At 45.8% G+C, this 15,139-nt stretch overlaps 1 protein-coding gene across 10 annotated transcripts in view; it reads right to left on the reverse strand.

The window, feature by feature from the left end:
* The window catches only part of ANKRD12 (ankyrin repeat domain 12), a 65,845-nt gene extending 52,051 nt beyond the window's left edge, over positions 1-13,794 (reverse strand). For 6 of the 10 annotated variants that reach the window (XM_084508273.1, XM_084508274.1, XM_084508269.1 and 3 more), the window contains exon 1: positions 12,454-13,088. The gene's annotated coding sequence lies outside the window, so the exon portion shown is untranslated. Of the gene's footprint in view, positions 1-4,821; positions 4,954-6,585; positions 6,922-12,453; positions 13,089-13,624 lie in introns of those variants that run through there. The other 4 variants (XM_084508271.1, XM_084508270.1, XM_084508276.1 and 1 more) reach the window with 4 other exon arrangements.
* Between the last annotated feature and the right edge of the window lie 1,345 nt (positions 13,795-15,139).

Consider the following 15,139-nt stretch of genomic DNA (forward strand, 5'->3'; position numbering starts at 1 on the left):
TGCAACTGTGATGAGGAAACAGCAGAGACAAACTTGAGAGGACAAACATGGGGAGGAGATCGCACAAGACTCCGTGATCAACTCAAGGCTTCTTTCCCTCCTCATGATGTGGAGTACAAGCCAGAAATACCTAAACATTGGCATCCTTCTGGCTGTGTAAAAAATAAAAACACAAACACTGCAACTGTTTCTAGTTTCAACTGAGAATGACAAACTTACTCCTGTTGTCAGTTTCCCACTAACTGCTTGGAGAGACACGCTTGGAGAAACAAAGACTTAAACACTCGCTGTCGTCTCAGGAGAGCATCAAGATGAAAGTAGAGGGCAGGATGTTGCCCAGGGCACGCTGCATATTTTCCAGTACCAGAAGAACTGGAGCAGGTATCCATCACAGCTCAGAGCTTACTTACACGAGGGAACTCCTGCATGGTTCAGTGCTTCACACCCAGCAGGCTCCATCGGGGTAATTGGAAGTGGACTTCTCATCAGCACCAATAAACACAGCTAGCAGGAGGCAGATGCTGTGAGAAACACCGTGTGGGCAGCATTGTCAGGAGACAGTAACAGCATTGGGAACAGAGCCAGGAAGGAGGCCGGGGAGAAAAGATACAGAAAAAGATGGAAGCCAGGCCTGCTTTAGGAAAGCGCCAGAAGGGGCATTATAGACAGAGCTCTGCCGGTTCCACACAACTTGTCCTTTTCTGTCTCTTCCTATCCCACTCCCCTGCCCATTTTCTTCAGTGGGAGTTACACCTCCCACTCTTATCTCACACTTCTTATCTCTTTGCCATAGTAGAGAAAGTTCAGATCCCAAAATAAGGTGTATGGAAGAACATCTTCCAGATGAGAGGTATAATTTCACTTAAAGGCATACTGTGACATTCTCACAACGTGTATATTTATTCTCTGATCACCTGAAAATTAGCAAGTTTTGCAGAAGGAGGGTGCAAATCAATAGCAACCTGTCAAGAAACAGACAGGTGCCCTGAGTTATGCTCTGTAATACAGCTCACTGCAGCAAAATGAAAGATTCTTCCAAAAGATGGTCAAAGCCTTTTCCTCCTTCAACAGAGTAAGATTCATTAAAAATGGCCCTTTGAAGAGAAAGCCTACTTACAAGTCTCATTAGAATATTAGACAAAATTATATTCTGTAATTTCTAAGTGAATGGTGACTGTAACCACAGAAACATTAGTTTCTGTACCAAGGTTTTCATTGGAGGACTGCATAAATACAGCTATCCTATCATCACTGCACCAGTTTATTTGGTATTCGCAACAAAAAACAATAAAAGGGCTACTAAAGGCCTCATTTGAGCAAAAGTAGCTCTAGGTCTTTGGTGCAAAGTTCTGTGCAAGTGCTACTGCTCAGCAGTGTTACTCAACACCTAACCTCCCAAACTGCTGAAGTCAAAGCTGGCTTGGTACAAGATCTCTATAGTAATAATTTTTTTTCCCCAAAACTGTTAATACATTAAATATACCCAGCCAGAATGGCCTAATCATACACTTAAGTACATCCGTGCTGGCAAGCCCACCTCCTGCTACAGGCCAGAAGCACGCTGTCCCTTACAAGCTTAAAGGAAAACACATTTTGGGTAACAGGAGGTGAAGTAAGAAGCTATTTGCATCTTACACTATTTAAGACCACATTTTACCATCATTCGCTTCCTGTACGTAGTGTGCACTAAAATACCAGCTACGACAAGCAGAACAATTTACCAGGCACTTTTTGCCCCTCACTCCGTGCCATCTCACCATGCTCACACTCACCAGCAAGCAAGCCCTGCCGCCTTTAGGTAGCCCACAGGTTTGTTATGTTGGAAAGAACGGTGTCTGAATGCTACACGCGGTGGCTTTTAAAGATGAAAGACGACGAGAATGTTATGGTTTCGAAAATATCCACAAGCTCTTTCACACATGACCACGACAGCTCAGCCCATGCAGATTCCAGGGTGAGAGCGATGGCGAGATCTAGCGCGTACTCTCAATCTAACGCTGCCTAAGGCAACAGTCTGTTGTGGAATTAAGTGCAAACGCAGTAGCCAGCGTGGACATGAGTCACAAGTTTGGCAGATTCTGCGGCATTTGACGAGAAAATATGACAAAAACACTGCTGGTCCCGAAACGGGGAATTCTTCATTCGTAGAATTTTCCTTTAAGCCTTGCACGGTGCTCGAGGTGACTGTGGCTACAACACGCAACGCCAAGATCAGTTTTACTGCTCTGCTACAGCTATTGTGCAACCTCATAAAAACTGCCTGCCCTCCGCAGCAATTCTCCCTCCAAGGTTTTAGATGATACATTAAAATCAAAGAAAAATAAAAAAAACAGCATAGACACAAGCACGCCTTCTCGAAATGCCATGAGAAGACTGGGATGTGTGTGCTTTGGAGACTCCCAAGGTCCTAGCTAATACATGGAATGGATTACAGGAGTGTATTTCTACATTTATTTTGAAATGCAGAGATACTTGAGATCCAAATACATTATAGGAAGATTTGTACAAGAAATCCTTTTGGTTTTGAAAAAATATTTGAGCCTCATTTTCCAGAGGTGCCCTTGCAGAGTGAAATAGGAAGGCGCAGCGACGACTCAACCTCCGGAACAGCTTTTAATACACTCCAAAGTACCTACTCATAGCATGCCAGACTGCACTACACAGGGATAGGATGAAGTCCCTAAAAAACAGCTGACATTCAGGCAGCAAGAAAGATTTTCCAGTACTTCAGCTGGAACTCACCACTACTTCCTACCAAAATAAAGAGCATACCTAATAGTCTAGGAATTTCTACTAGGAAGAGCAAAAAATGGGAGGATATACAACTCTGTCCTATTCAGAAAGGAAAACTAGGATCTTTGCAGGGATTTTGTTGTACTTGCCTAGATTCTGACCCAGGACGCCTCATTTTAAGAGCCTGATTTTACCTGTGCTTGGTTTCACATTTCAGACATCTCACAATACTCTCCGATTTATTTTTAGTGCTCACAGCAGGACCTAGACTTGTCAGCCTCTTTCTAACAAATACACTCGTTTGAAGGGTGAAACTGTATCCTTGTTTTCTGATTGAATTTTAGCAAGTAAGGAACTTACTTAACTAAACTTACCAAAGAATAAGCTTACCAAAGAATACAAAAACTTCCAGAATTATAAAATAGCCATGGTTGGAAGGGATATCCAAAGGTCCCATAGGTCCCTTCGTTACCTGGTCACTCAGACATTTTCAACTCCCCTCCTACCTTGCAAAGAACAGGTTGAGTTCATTACCTGAACAGGAAAAAAAATGGTAAGAGAAACCTTGGCAAATACAAGCCTTCCTGTTCTTGACCAACTGTAGATACCTATAATTTATGCACCAGGGTTATAAGCAGCACATTGTGAAAAAAGAGAAAGCTTTGGCCCCAAATTTAATTTACAAAATCTTATTCACCGATTTGAAATACCACACAGCAGCATGCCTGTGAGATTTGTGGCATAGATTGACTTGAATTTTAAAGGTACTCTGCATAGATCATCCTCCAATAATGGCTGTATATGAGCAAGAGATTGCTCCTCTGTCATACCACATCTCATCACTAGAGATGACTCCTTCGGTTTGGACAGCTGTAATGTTTTCTTACGACTACACTTACAATAAACACCGACCAAAAAAAGAACTGAAACTCATAGCACAGTAGTGCTGGACTTGTCTTGCCTCATACCAACTAAAACTCCATTACCTACCTGTCAGAATGAAACCAACACACTGGCACTGATTTGCTTCTGAAAGTAAAAACAACGTAAAAAAAGCAAAACAGTTTTACAACTCTGATTTTATTTATACTTCTTCGGACTTGTGCAGTATTTTCACTTGCTAATCACTCCTTTTAATCTGAGCCACTGCTTGAGCCCTGAGAGCTCCTGCTGCAGTGCTAAGTTACACTCGATACAAGAAGTGGACCTCAAGCCCCTGCAATCACTCTTACTCCTGGCAATCACAGGCAAAATGCCGCAGCACTTGAGGAAACTTGCTTCTTTTGCTGTACCAAAGTTTTTAACAACCTGATGAAGTTCTGAAGAACCACTGACCAGAAACACATAGGAAGGGGCTTCATTTGCTTCCAGAGAAAGTTAAACCTTTTGCCACTCATACCATGAGTATTCCCTATTTCAGCTTGCCTTCACTTCCCCCTTAGGGAGAAGGAACCAACTTCATTTTTTTAAGTAAACAAACAAAACCTTTAACAGAAGGGCAACTTATCTTGGACAACACCCCAGAACCTACTAGCCATAAATTAAAGCTTGAATTAAGAAGGTTTAGGCTCCCCTGCCTTCATAAACATTATTTTCATAACATTGATGGAAGATGAGAATGCTTTGCTTCCTTCATGTTGCAGATGGCAACTTAAGTTAAGAGAAAAAGTAAAAGCCAGGAGTTTTACTAATCTGTTGTAGCCATAATACATCAAGGACCTGATTTTTCAGAGCATTTCACATTACTTAGCACTTTGTACTTGGTTAGACCATAGCTACTAGTGGCTAGTTTCAGCTTCCATCAGCAGCTCCTCTACCCCACCACTGCTAGAAGGGAAAAGATAAAACAGTCTCAAAGCAATTAGCCACAAGTGAGGAAAACACATATCAAATACTCCTATAAAAAGCCTGTATCTTACAATATTTCCATAACAGATGAAAAAGCATTAGTTTTTAGAAGCAATACTCAATTTTCTTCAACAAGGGATCCTCTCCTGGCAACCTCTTCCTGAAGTAGAGGACTTAATCCAGCCTCTGCAACAGGACTCCTCTTGGAGCAGCCTCCTTGACCACACAACTGTACTTTACCCCAGAGAGCTCATGATCCTCCTCATTATTCAACGTGGAGTCTCCACCAAAGAAGAGTCAGGTCTTGATCCCATTCTTCCACCAGCAGAAGGGCAATCAATGCTACCCTAGTATACTGGGTATACAGACAGCATTTCTGACACAGCATAACATGAAGTGACACTGAAGTACACAGAAAGAGGATATGCAAATATGGACGAGAAGCACTCGTTTCACTTTTGTAAAACACTCCCATTTCCTTCCTTTACTCTCTTCAAAAATTCTAAGCCTCAGAAAGGCTGTGAGATCCTCCCACTGCAAGTGTCACCCTGCACATCATTTTAGTTATGAAAAAGCTAAAAGCTATTTGTTGATATCAGATGTCCAAGCTCACATGGAATTAATTACTGTTTAGATCTTGCCAAAGCACTGAAAATCGGAAAAGCTAACATTTTGACAAAATGTCCTCGTAGGTGCTATGCCAAACAATCTAGTCTTGCTCAGCATACAAGAGCCAAAAATTATAAACAGACTGCGACAGAGGAAAAGAGATCTACAAACGACCTTATGCTTTTTTTGCACAGATCAGTGAATATGGAAGAAAAATAATATGTTAGGCTCTGGTTGGTTCATTTGTGCTTTAACATCTCACAACAGAATATAAAATACTGAAGCCCAAGTATCCCAAAAGGCGTCCTTTTCAGAGGACTGGACACTCTCAACAATTCTTCTTAGTTATCTACTGAAATAAATATACAGCATCAAGGAAACATCTGTAAAATAGGTACTCTGATTTATACCTACAGTTCAGAAGGTGAGTCCTACCAAGTCAACAGTAGGTTACAGCACTATCCATTACTTCAGAGAACACTTTGAAGGGATATGTGTTGCTGAATAATGAAGCATGTGGACTATATATAGATAGATACACACACGCACATTTACACACACTACAAATCAACCTGCAAAACTGTAATCTTAAGAAATAAAATTTTCACAACAGAAGTGGAAAAATACTAGTTTCAAAATGGTATACCAGATTGTTCAAGAATGGCAGAATCAGTACCAACAAGCCAGTACTATCTTACTAATTAAAATAAATAAATAGGTTCTATCACCAGTATCTCTTTATTCCCTCAATTTACTTTTAATATCCAAGAAAAATGCTGTATTCAAAGCATTTAAAGTAATGTTTTCTGACACGACTGATTTTAAATGAGGCAGGTTAAAATACTAAGGCTGAAAACATGGAACCTGCGTAACATGGATCAGATGGCATTTACATCACAGAATAGCTTGGAGTGATTCAGAAGCAGAATATCCTGAAGGATCTCTGTTGAAGCTTCCTTTTATGCATATTGGTAGGCACACGTCCTCCCCCTAACTGGGAGGGACGAGATGTAAGAAGCAGCATTGAAAAGAACAGGGCTGGCTCCTGGCATTAATGACGGTATGGAAACAAACCCAGAAAAGCATTCCCTCTCCCCAAAACAGCAATAAACCTGCCTTCCAGAAGCCACGGCTACCGACTCCCCTTTCGGCTGAGCTGGAGCAGCTCCCAGGCAGCAGCGAGGAGGGGACACCATTCCTGCCGCACCGCTGACACCATCGCCAAGGCATGCCCCGCATTCCTCCGCGTGGGCCAGCACCGAGCTGCAGCCGGCTGCCAGAGCTGGCGAGGAACCCGAGGGGTGTTTGTCAGCGTGGCCTTGTTCTCCAGCGCGCCTCCCCGCTCCCAGGCTAACCCTTTGCACGGCAGAAATGAGGATTGGTGTTTCTACGTACGGCTGCTGCTCTGCGAGGAAGCGCTGGTGAGGAACAAAGCAGGTAACGACGAGAGGACAGACACAACTGGTTGGAGAAATACTCGTTTTGCTGGAAAGGAATTCTGCCGGACCAGAAATATCCCAAGCTTCTTTTCAGACGTTATCGACAGTCAGATGATCATATCTGAAGAAATGCTCTTATCAGTGTGTGTGCTCTAGTTATTTTTCCTACTGCTTCTTCCGCAGCAGAAAATAAGCTCGTTTCACTTTCAGTTTCCAACTCGCAAGCTGAAGCCCGAGTTGTACGCGCTGGAAGGGACTTTCTTCAGTTTAGTTCCAACACAAACAGCATAGAATAAATACATGCATCTGTCTTCTTTTTTTTTTTTTTTTTTTTAAATAAAGTAGAGACTGCACCTTTAAGAAGTGAGATGAATTTCAAATAAATCTTATTTACGAAGTAACTTTTTTTTTTTTTTTTTTAAATTGAGAATCCGTGTAGCCGAACTGGGAACACACCACAGCTTTACAAGACTACCACACACAGGTAGTGCAAGAAGAATGCATCCTCTGACTTTGAAAAAAATCAAGTCAGTCAGGGAAAATACATTACCTACAATAGCTGAAAAAAAAATAATAAAAATGTATCCCACAACTGAAAGAAAAAACGCTTGACATTTTTTGGATTTACCCAGCTTTCAGCAAGGGATCCCGTCAGGCTAACTAGCCTCAGCAATATTTTTTTCATGTTATTAGGCTGAATTCCAGGTTGAGCTGGTCATGGCTCCGAGCAATCTGCTCCAGCCAGCCGGGCTCCGAGCAGGGGGACGGACTAGATGACCTCCAGAAGCGCCTTCCAACCGCAGCCAGGCTACGGCTCTGTTCCCTGAATTACAAATGCAGATGTTCTTTAACTCGCAGGCAGCACGTCCACCAGCACTCCTCTCTGCCTGCTGATACATTCAGCATACAAAAAGTTTTTTTTTTTAAGTCTTTCACGTTCTCCAGCAACTTACGCTGCGTAGTTAGGACAGCATTTATTCCAGGAAAGAACACAGGTGGCTAGAAAAACCTGCAGAGCTTGTGAGTGCTGATGTCAGAGTCAAGTTAAATCGTGTCATTAAGCCAGCTGTGCAGAATACACGCTGGGAAGCATCCTATTCTTGCTGAGGCCCATACCTTGCTGTCAAAATAAACATCTGCATGGAAAAAAAAAAAAAAAAATCATTTCCTTACTCAGAATTAGACATACATAAGCTTCCAGAGTGCCAGAAGGGACCTCTCTTTATTCTAGAGAATCTAGAATAAAAGACATACATAAAATATATACACTCTATAAAGGAGATTCTTGATCCTATAAAGGAGAAGCCTCTTCTGGGAAAGAAGAGCAAGCCATGCTTGCCCCAGTACTCCGTCAGGAGCTGAAGGCATTTATTGCAAAATCCATGATTAGTCCTCCCTTTTAATCTACAAGTCTGCAGAACTTGCACGTTCACAGGTGCTTCCTCTCGAGTCTTTTTTAGGATGAGCTACGGGTTCAAAGGAAGCACCTGCGCAGATATTTAACATAATGATACTCCCTTGAAGCCACACGGAGAAGTGGAGTTGGAAACCTCAGTTCTGATCTGCTGCTTATTCCCTGAAGATGCAACAAAAGAAATCTTTGTTGGCTAAGAAACACTACTCCATTGGTACAGGGCCTACCAATGAACTCGGAAGCAGCAGCCCCAAAAGGAACACCACCTGAAAACACACAAAGGCCTTTCATGGGCTAAAAGCAGGTGAAGTGCCCAAGCCTATTCATAGTCCTTCAACTTCAGCAGGATTCAGCACAGGTAAGTGGTTTCCTTGAGTGCTGCTGTTAGTTATTGAGACCTAGAACAGCAGATGCAGAAAGGAAAGCGAGCGTCTGACTAGACTTACAGCTCCCCAAATGGACAACAGGGATTTTGTCCTGGCTGCTTTGTGAAGGTGTGCCAAGTACCCAACGGTCTTCATGGCCATCCCATGGCCATCACCACGTATCACAAAAGGAGCAGAACAAAGTAACACACCAGTCCCTTTACAGAAATGATTTTTCTTTGGGAGAAGAGAGCGCGGCGGAACAGATGGAGTGGAACAGGGAATAGCAAGAACCACGTTTGCATACAAGTGTAACTATTCAGAGCTGTAAAACTACACTAAGTACTGCGATTAGCACGCAATGTTTTAATGAGTCAACCTGTTCTTTACTTTTCAGCCCCTTCAATTTCCAGATATTTTCGAGATAAAGCTCTTTCTTTTTTAATTTTTAAAATATGGTTGTCAAGACCACATTAGGAAAAGAACAGATTAGCATTAGGTCTCTCACGAGAGAACAGCAAGGAACAAACTTTCCCTTTCCTTTACCTATTAACTCGCAGTAAGAACCCAGATTACCACCATGCCGACAGCGTAGAGCACTGCAGAAAGTCGACTTCTGTGCTAGCACTCTTTGTTGCAGTTGATCTTAAAGCAAACAAAAACAAGAGAAAGATGTTCCTGCAAACTGGGTAGGGAAGCTATCTGACCAGAGCTTGAATAGTTTGAAAAGGCAGACGCCTATTAACCAGGATACAAAGGGCTCTGAAAGAGAAGAGAAACTGTAGGAAATGTCTTAATGCAAGTAAGCACATTTCTGCTGTCGTCAGGTGATGGAACTTTCTAAGATTTCTCTCACAACACCTCTCCTGCAACTGCAAAACATGACTTGGTTTCTGTTGCACTTAATACCTTCTGAAGCTCAGAGAGGGGGGTGAAAGAGCTTTCTACCTCTTATTTTCCAGTCTCATGAACGCAAGACAGCACAAGAAGCAGTTCCAACATTCTCCATCAAGCTACTGGTAAGTGGAAAGCATGTGATGGGGTCAGAGAAAATACCTTAAGCCTTCCTCTTTGCCTCCAATTTGAGATTTTGCCTCTAATATAAATCGTATTTGTGTCTCAAATATTGGCATCAGCGTAAACCCGTGTGAAACCAATCACCTTGCAACCTTGTAGCTACCCTCAAGCAGGCTGAGTAACACCCGTGAAACCGTGGAGAGTTTCTTCATTTGCTGCTTGCAAAAGATAAAAAAGCCCTTGCAGCAGATAAAAGGACTTCAGCTTTGCCAGATCCTGGGAGATAACCCAAAATAAGCCAAGGCAAAGTCACACTAACTCTCAAGGGCTCTTTAAATGAATGTTTAGGTTTTACAGAAGGTGGCAATAAAAGTCCTCAACTGCACAGATAAGCTACAAAGTCTGGCTCAGCAAGCTTACGGAGGAACTTTCCAAGATTTCCCTGGGTTCTGGAACAATAACGAGCTGGTAAGGAAAAAGAGTACATTAGCAAGGCTCTGACTTCTGTTATTCTGTTAACAAAACTATTCAGTGTCATAACACAAAATGCAAGACAGAGTTTGTGCTACTATTTATTTCATACCATCTGTCACCGGAGCCTAATGATGCAGTTAAAAAACATAGTCTGGAGACTAAATGACCAATCAACATTTATACTGCTCCATCTGCAATAGAAGACGCAAAAGAAAAATAAAAAAGCCAAACACGCAGAGGTGGGCTGGGCATGAATAAGATCAACAACAAAAAAAAGTCAAAACTAAGTTGTTCTGAACGTGCACGTTAACATTGCGGCGGCGGGTTAATCATTACACATTTTGTGATCAATAGCTTGTTCCAATTTTACAGGGGATCAACTGCGCCAGTCTTCCAGGCAATTTCACCAGACTAAGATTGCCCAAACGTGGCGAGTCGGGTCAACAAACAGAATTTACTTTCACGTAGCTGCACGCTCAACATGCAGGAGGACGTTCTAGCTCGGCCGTTCGTAGGTGCAGTCCTTCAGCTGTATCTCAGACTCTTCCACCCAGTTAAATTAGAGCTGCAACAGTTTCTGGGGTTTGTAGCAATTTGAACTGACACCAGTGACACAAATAAGCTGCTGCTCCATCCTATAACAATAATTACTGTTCGATTTCAAGTTTATCCTTTTGACCCTAGCATAAAAGGTAACGCAGTAGTATCCCCCCCCAGCTAATGTCAAATAAGCTTCAATGCTTCATGCGAGCAGTCACTCTGCCTGCTTACTCAAAGACCTTCTCCTCAAAGAAGCCACCTATTGTGCAAGCCCACTAGAAGAAGCCATAAATGAACTTAGCTCGTTGCGTAGAGCCTGCTCTCTTACACAACATCTGTCATAAGTTTTGCTGCCTGTAGCGTTCAGAGCTCACCAATAACTGCGAATAGTTCTCTTGGTGGGAGAAGAAGGCACGAGGAGATGGCAGCGGAAGGGCAGAAACCCTCACATCTCTCAGATTCAGCTGTCATCTTGTCGAGACAACCACAGGCCCTCTGACCTCCACTGTCCGCTCTCCAGCCAGCCCCAATGAGTATTTCATAGAATATATCTGAGAAAAGCCAGGCAATCAGAGAAGGGACTTGCACACTGGACAGAAAACACTGACACCACCACAAGCACAGTGCCATGTTCCTCTGAGTGCTGAGGAAAGCATTGGCACCCCTTGACTTTTCGCGTTCCAAGACACCTGACAGGGAAGTCAAAGTACATGGGGGAAAAAAAGAAAAAGGAGAGTGAAGGGATTTACTGCTACCTTCCCAACGTAACACTGTGCTGTAGCTCAAAGCCTGCAATTTTATCTGAGCAGACAGCTCCTCAAGGTTGCACAGAGACCTCCTGAATTCACATGGAGTGAGAATCAGGTCCCCAGCTCATCAAGACCAGCTGAAGATCTGAGCTTTTACCTAAAGAATGACGAAAAGCAAGTGACACCCAACATCTGCACGAGCCTGAAAGAAAACGCCAACAGGTGAAACACCCTGATGCCTTTTAAAGCTCTGTCACACCGGGGACTCCTAACCCCTGAACCAGGGCAGAGGGTTACAGGGGGAGGGAGGAAAGCACGGGGTGCTTACCTCTGCCCAGCCACACAGCACCTGTGGGGGCTCCAAGCACGTCCCTACCTCAGTGACAGGCGTGAGGAGCATCGAGGTGCACACCGAAAACCACTCGCACTCGAGAAGCGTCTCCCCCTCAGACCATACACGCTGATAACAGGGAATTATTTTAATGAAAGCTAACGATTTCTCAGCCGGGGTGATCTCAGCCTTCCCCACCGCTCCAGGATTAAACAGTTTTTTCCTGGAACGTGAGCACCCTTGGCCCGCTCCGCATCTGCCCGACAGCTTTGTGTTCCCGCAGGCACCACAGCTCGCCCTCCACGCTGCTTTATCCCATAAACTGTGGGGCCGTCCAGAGGTGGTCAAATAGAGGTTCCCCGCCTCATCCCCCAAAACAAAGGTGCGGGGAGGGCAGGTGACAGCTGCCACACACCACACAGCCGGGTCGCACCGGGGAGGTGGGAAGGAAGGAAGGAAGGAAGGGGGATAAAATGGGATGAAATGGGGGTAATGGGGGATGAAATGGGATGAAATGGGGTGAGGTGGAGTAAAATGGGGTGGAATGGAAGGGGATAAGGGGGAGGAGGGTGGAATAAAATGGGATGAGGCGGAGAGGGGTGGAATAAAAGGGGATAAGGCGGAGTGGGGCGGAATAAAAGGGGATATTGTGTTATAAAACGGGCTGAAATCCGTATGTTTCGTGTCAGCCCCCTGCCGGTGCCCGCCCCGCCGCCCTTCCTTTGTTGCCGAGCTCCACCTGCGCCGCCCGGCACCTGGCGGCCGCTGGGTGCTGAGGGAAGGGAAGGGAAGGAAAGGGAAGGGAAGGAAAAGAAGGGAAGAGAAGGGAAGGAGGCGAGGCCATCCCGGCGAGCAGCCGCCTCCCCGCCGAGCCGCCGTGCGGGCGGGCGGTGACAGCGGCGGCCATGGCTCCCCCCGCGGGCCGGCTCCTTACCTCCCCCTCGCCCAGCAGCACCGCTCGGGGCGCCTCCCTGCCGCGTCCCCCCCCAGGTCCGTCTGTCTGTCTGCCTGTCCGTCCCGTCTGTCTGTCCGTCCCTCGGTATCTCGTCTCCGGTGGCCGGCGGGGTTTGAACGCCGCCGCCCCGCCGCCTCCCCCCGCTGCCGTTGCCGCCCCGCCCCGCTCCCCCCCCCCTTCCCCTCCCCTCATAGCCGCGCCTAGAGGAGGGAGGCGGGGAGGGGAGGGGAGGGGAGGGAAGGGGCGAGCGGCGCGCACGCTCCCTGCCGGCCGCCCGAACTTTCTGGAAGCAGCAGCAGCGGGCTGACCCCATCCCCGTTAACCCCCATGCCCGTTAACCCCCTCCGGGCTCCGTTGCCCCCCCCCCCCCATGCTCCGTTCCCCCGGCGGGCGCAGCCCCCTCCTCCCGCCGCCCCCGCCCCCTCCCCGGGGGGGGGTTCCGGCGGTGATGGCGCAGTGAGTTTTAACGGCCGGCGCTGCGCATGCGCGGCGGGACGCGGGCCGGCCCTGAGGGGAGAGTTGGGGGGGAGGGGCTGCGGGAGCAAAGCGGCGCTGGCGCTGTTCAGAAAGGGGTCGGCGCCTGGTGGTTAAAATAAATACACAGCGTGGCTTTAACGGCGTGTCTGCGTGGGTTTTGGGCCCGGGGGGGGCTTCAGGCGGCGCCCCCCAGGGTGCTCCTGAGGGTCAGAGCGCTGAGGGGGCGGTGGAACAAAGCCCTGCAGGCGGTGGGGCTCCTGCTGCCCCGCTTTCACCTGTTACTGCGAATAAAGCAACAATCCCTCGGCGTTTACCAAGCCAGAAGCATCAATTCTTCCCATTTAAAGGATATTGGGACAACGAAGCATTTGCTTCCGTTCAATTAGAAATACTCTGACACTTACTGCTTTGGTGGATGACTTAAAATATTACCCTTGTTTCAGTAATCAGTCCACAGGGTTTAGCAAAACATAACAAAACAAAACAAAACAAACGTGTTTCTATGTTTAAAAAAAAAAGAATTGAAAGTGCTGTGGTGTTCCCCTTTATAGAAACAAAGGCATGTGCTGTGCCTCACACCCACCATCTTTAATGGTCAGAGATGCTGGAATAAATAAGGTGGATAAAAAATGGGTGCTAACCTCTTTTCTGTTCCATACGCTACACATAATACCTTATTTTGATGAAGAGTAGGTATTCCGTGGACAAGGTTCACCACAAGTAGAGATGGACATCACACATCTTGAATACCCCCATGCTGTGCATCGCGTGGTTTGGGTAAACATGTCTAATTTGCTTCCCAAAGTTTTTTGCAGAAATCAGGGTACAGCTCATTTCTTCTGCAAAGCAACTGCTGCCATTCCCCTTTGACTCCATCAGCATACCTTGCATGCTGTCGGCTGCCCAGGAGCAGGTGCGCAGGCACCAGTGACCGCATGACGAAGGGAGCCGCATCTACTTCACCTCCTTTTACATCCAGCCAACCCCAGAGGTCATCGCTTGAGGTGGCGAGCAGGTTGAAGAGGAGGAAAGAGAAGTGTTTCCCAAGGCAGAATATTTGTTCTTCTCACAGTGCTTAACAGGGCAGATGCTGATGATTCACCCCCTAACCATGACGGGCTGCAGGTGCAGTGCGGTGCTGTAATGCTGCGTTCCCATCCTTGTACATCAGCGCAGGCAGTTCCAGGATCCCTGTCTCTGTTGGTAGGTGTTCACAAACAGCAGCTGAGATAACACGGAAACAATTTATATCTTCTGCAGCAGATGCTAAGAGTTGACAATAACATCAGTAACTAAAGAAAATCCAGTTCCTTAAGCCTCTTGGGAGAACTCTAGTTCGGACTCTTAAAAAGCAACACTTGTTGACCGCTAACCCTACGTTAACATCTTCCCCTTGTCTCCAGGAGTCCCTCCTTTTTACACAGCACTGCTGCAAAGCTCCCTCATAGCTGTTTTGTGCTCACTTTTGTAGTACTTGCTGTGAGCCACCTTCGCTAGTGAAACATCTCGTGCCATCAGCTGTGTGAGCTACACTGGTCTTAGCAAGATAAGCACGCACAGCAGCTGGTTCAGCTCTGTCACTGCTGAACTTCATCTAGTAACTGAGTGACTGACAATCTCAAACTGCAGGAAAAAAAGTATCTAAAGATAGGGACTTTATTCCAAGAAGTTGCAAAATATGACGCTGGTGAAAGCACACGTGCAAGCCTCGGGAAGGCAGGGATGGCACTGACCATCAGATCAGTCAGTGGGCCCACTTCATGCACCGTACGGACAGAACTGAACGTCAGGGCTGCTTCCTTCTTGACAGAGCAGTTCCAGGTAACATTTTTCTAGCAGTTCACGGAGGACATGGAAATCCTTTCCGACAACAAATGCATCATTGGGCATCTAGTGGAGTTTCCCATTACTCCTAACTTTATTCCATCTTTACCAAAGGAAAAAACCACCACCGGTTGGACAGCGTTGATGGCCATGAGATGGACATCAAAACATTTTCTTCTAAGACAGAACAAACTGAGGAGACAACTGAAACAAGGCAAACAAATCACCCTGTCCACCTTTACGGATGGGAGGAGTCAGGCATTGCAGAGCTTTGTTTTTAGATACTTCTTTAGAAAAGTTCCAAACGTTGTAGGTAGGAAACTAAGCAGGGCTAAAACTCCCTTTCCCTTCAAACCAATTGTGC

The sequence above is a fragment of the Aythya ferina genome, assembly GCF_964211825.1.
Source record: "Aythya ferina genome assembly, chromosome: 2".
Classification (NCBI taxonomy): domain Eukaryota; kingdom Metazoa; phylum Chordata; class Aves; order Anseriformes; family Anatidae; genus Aythya; species Aythya ferina.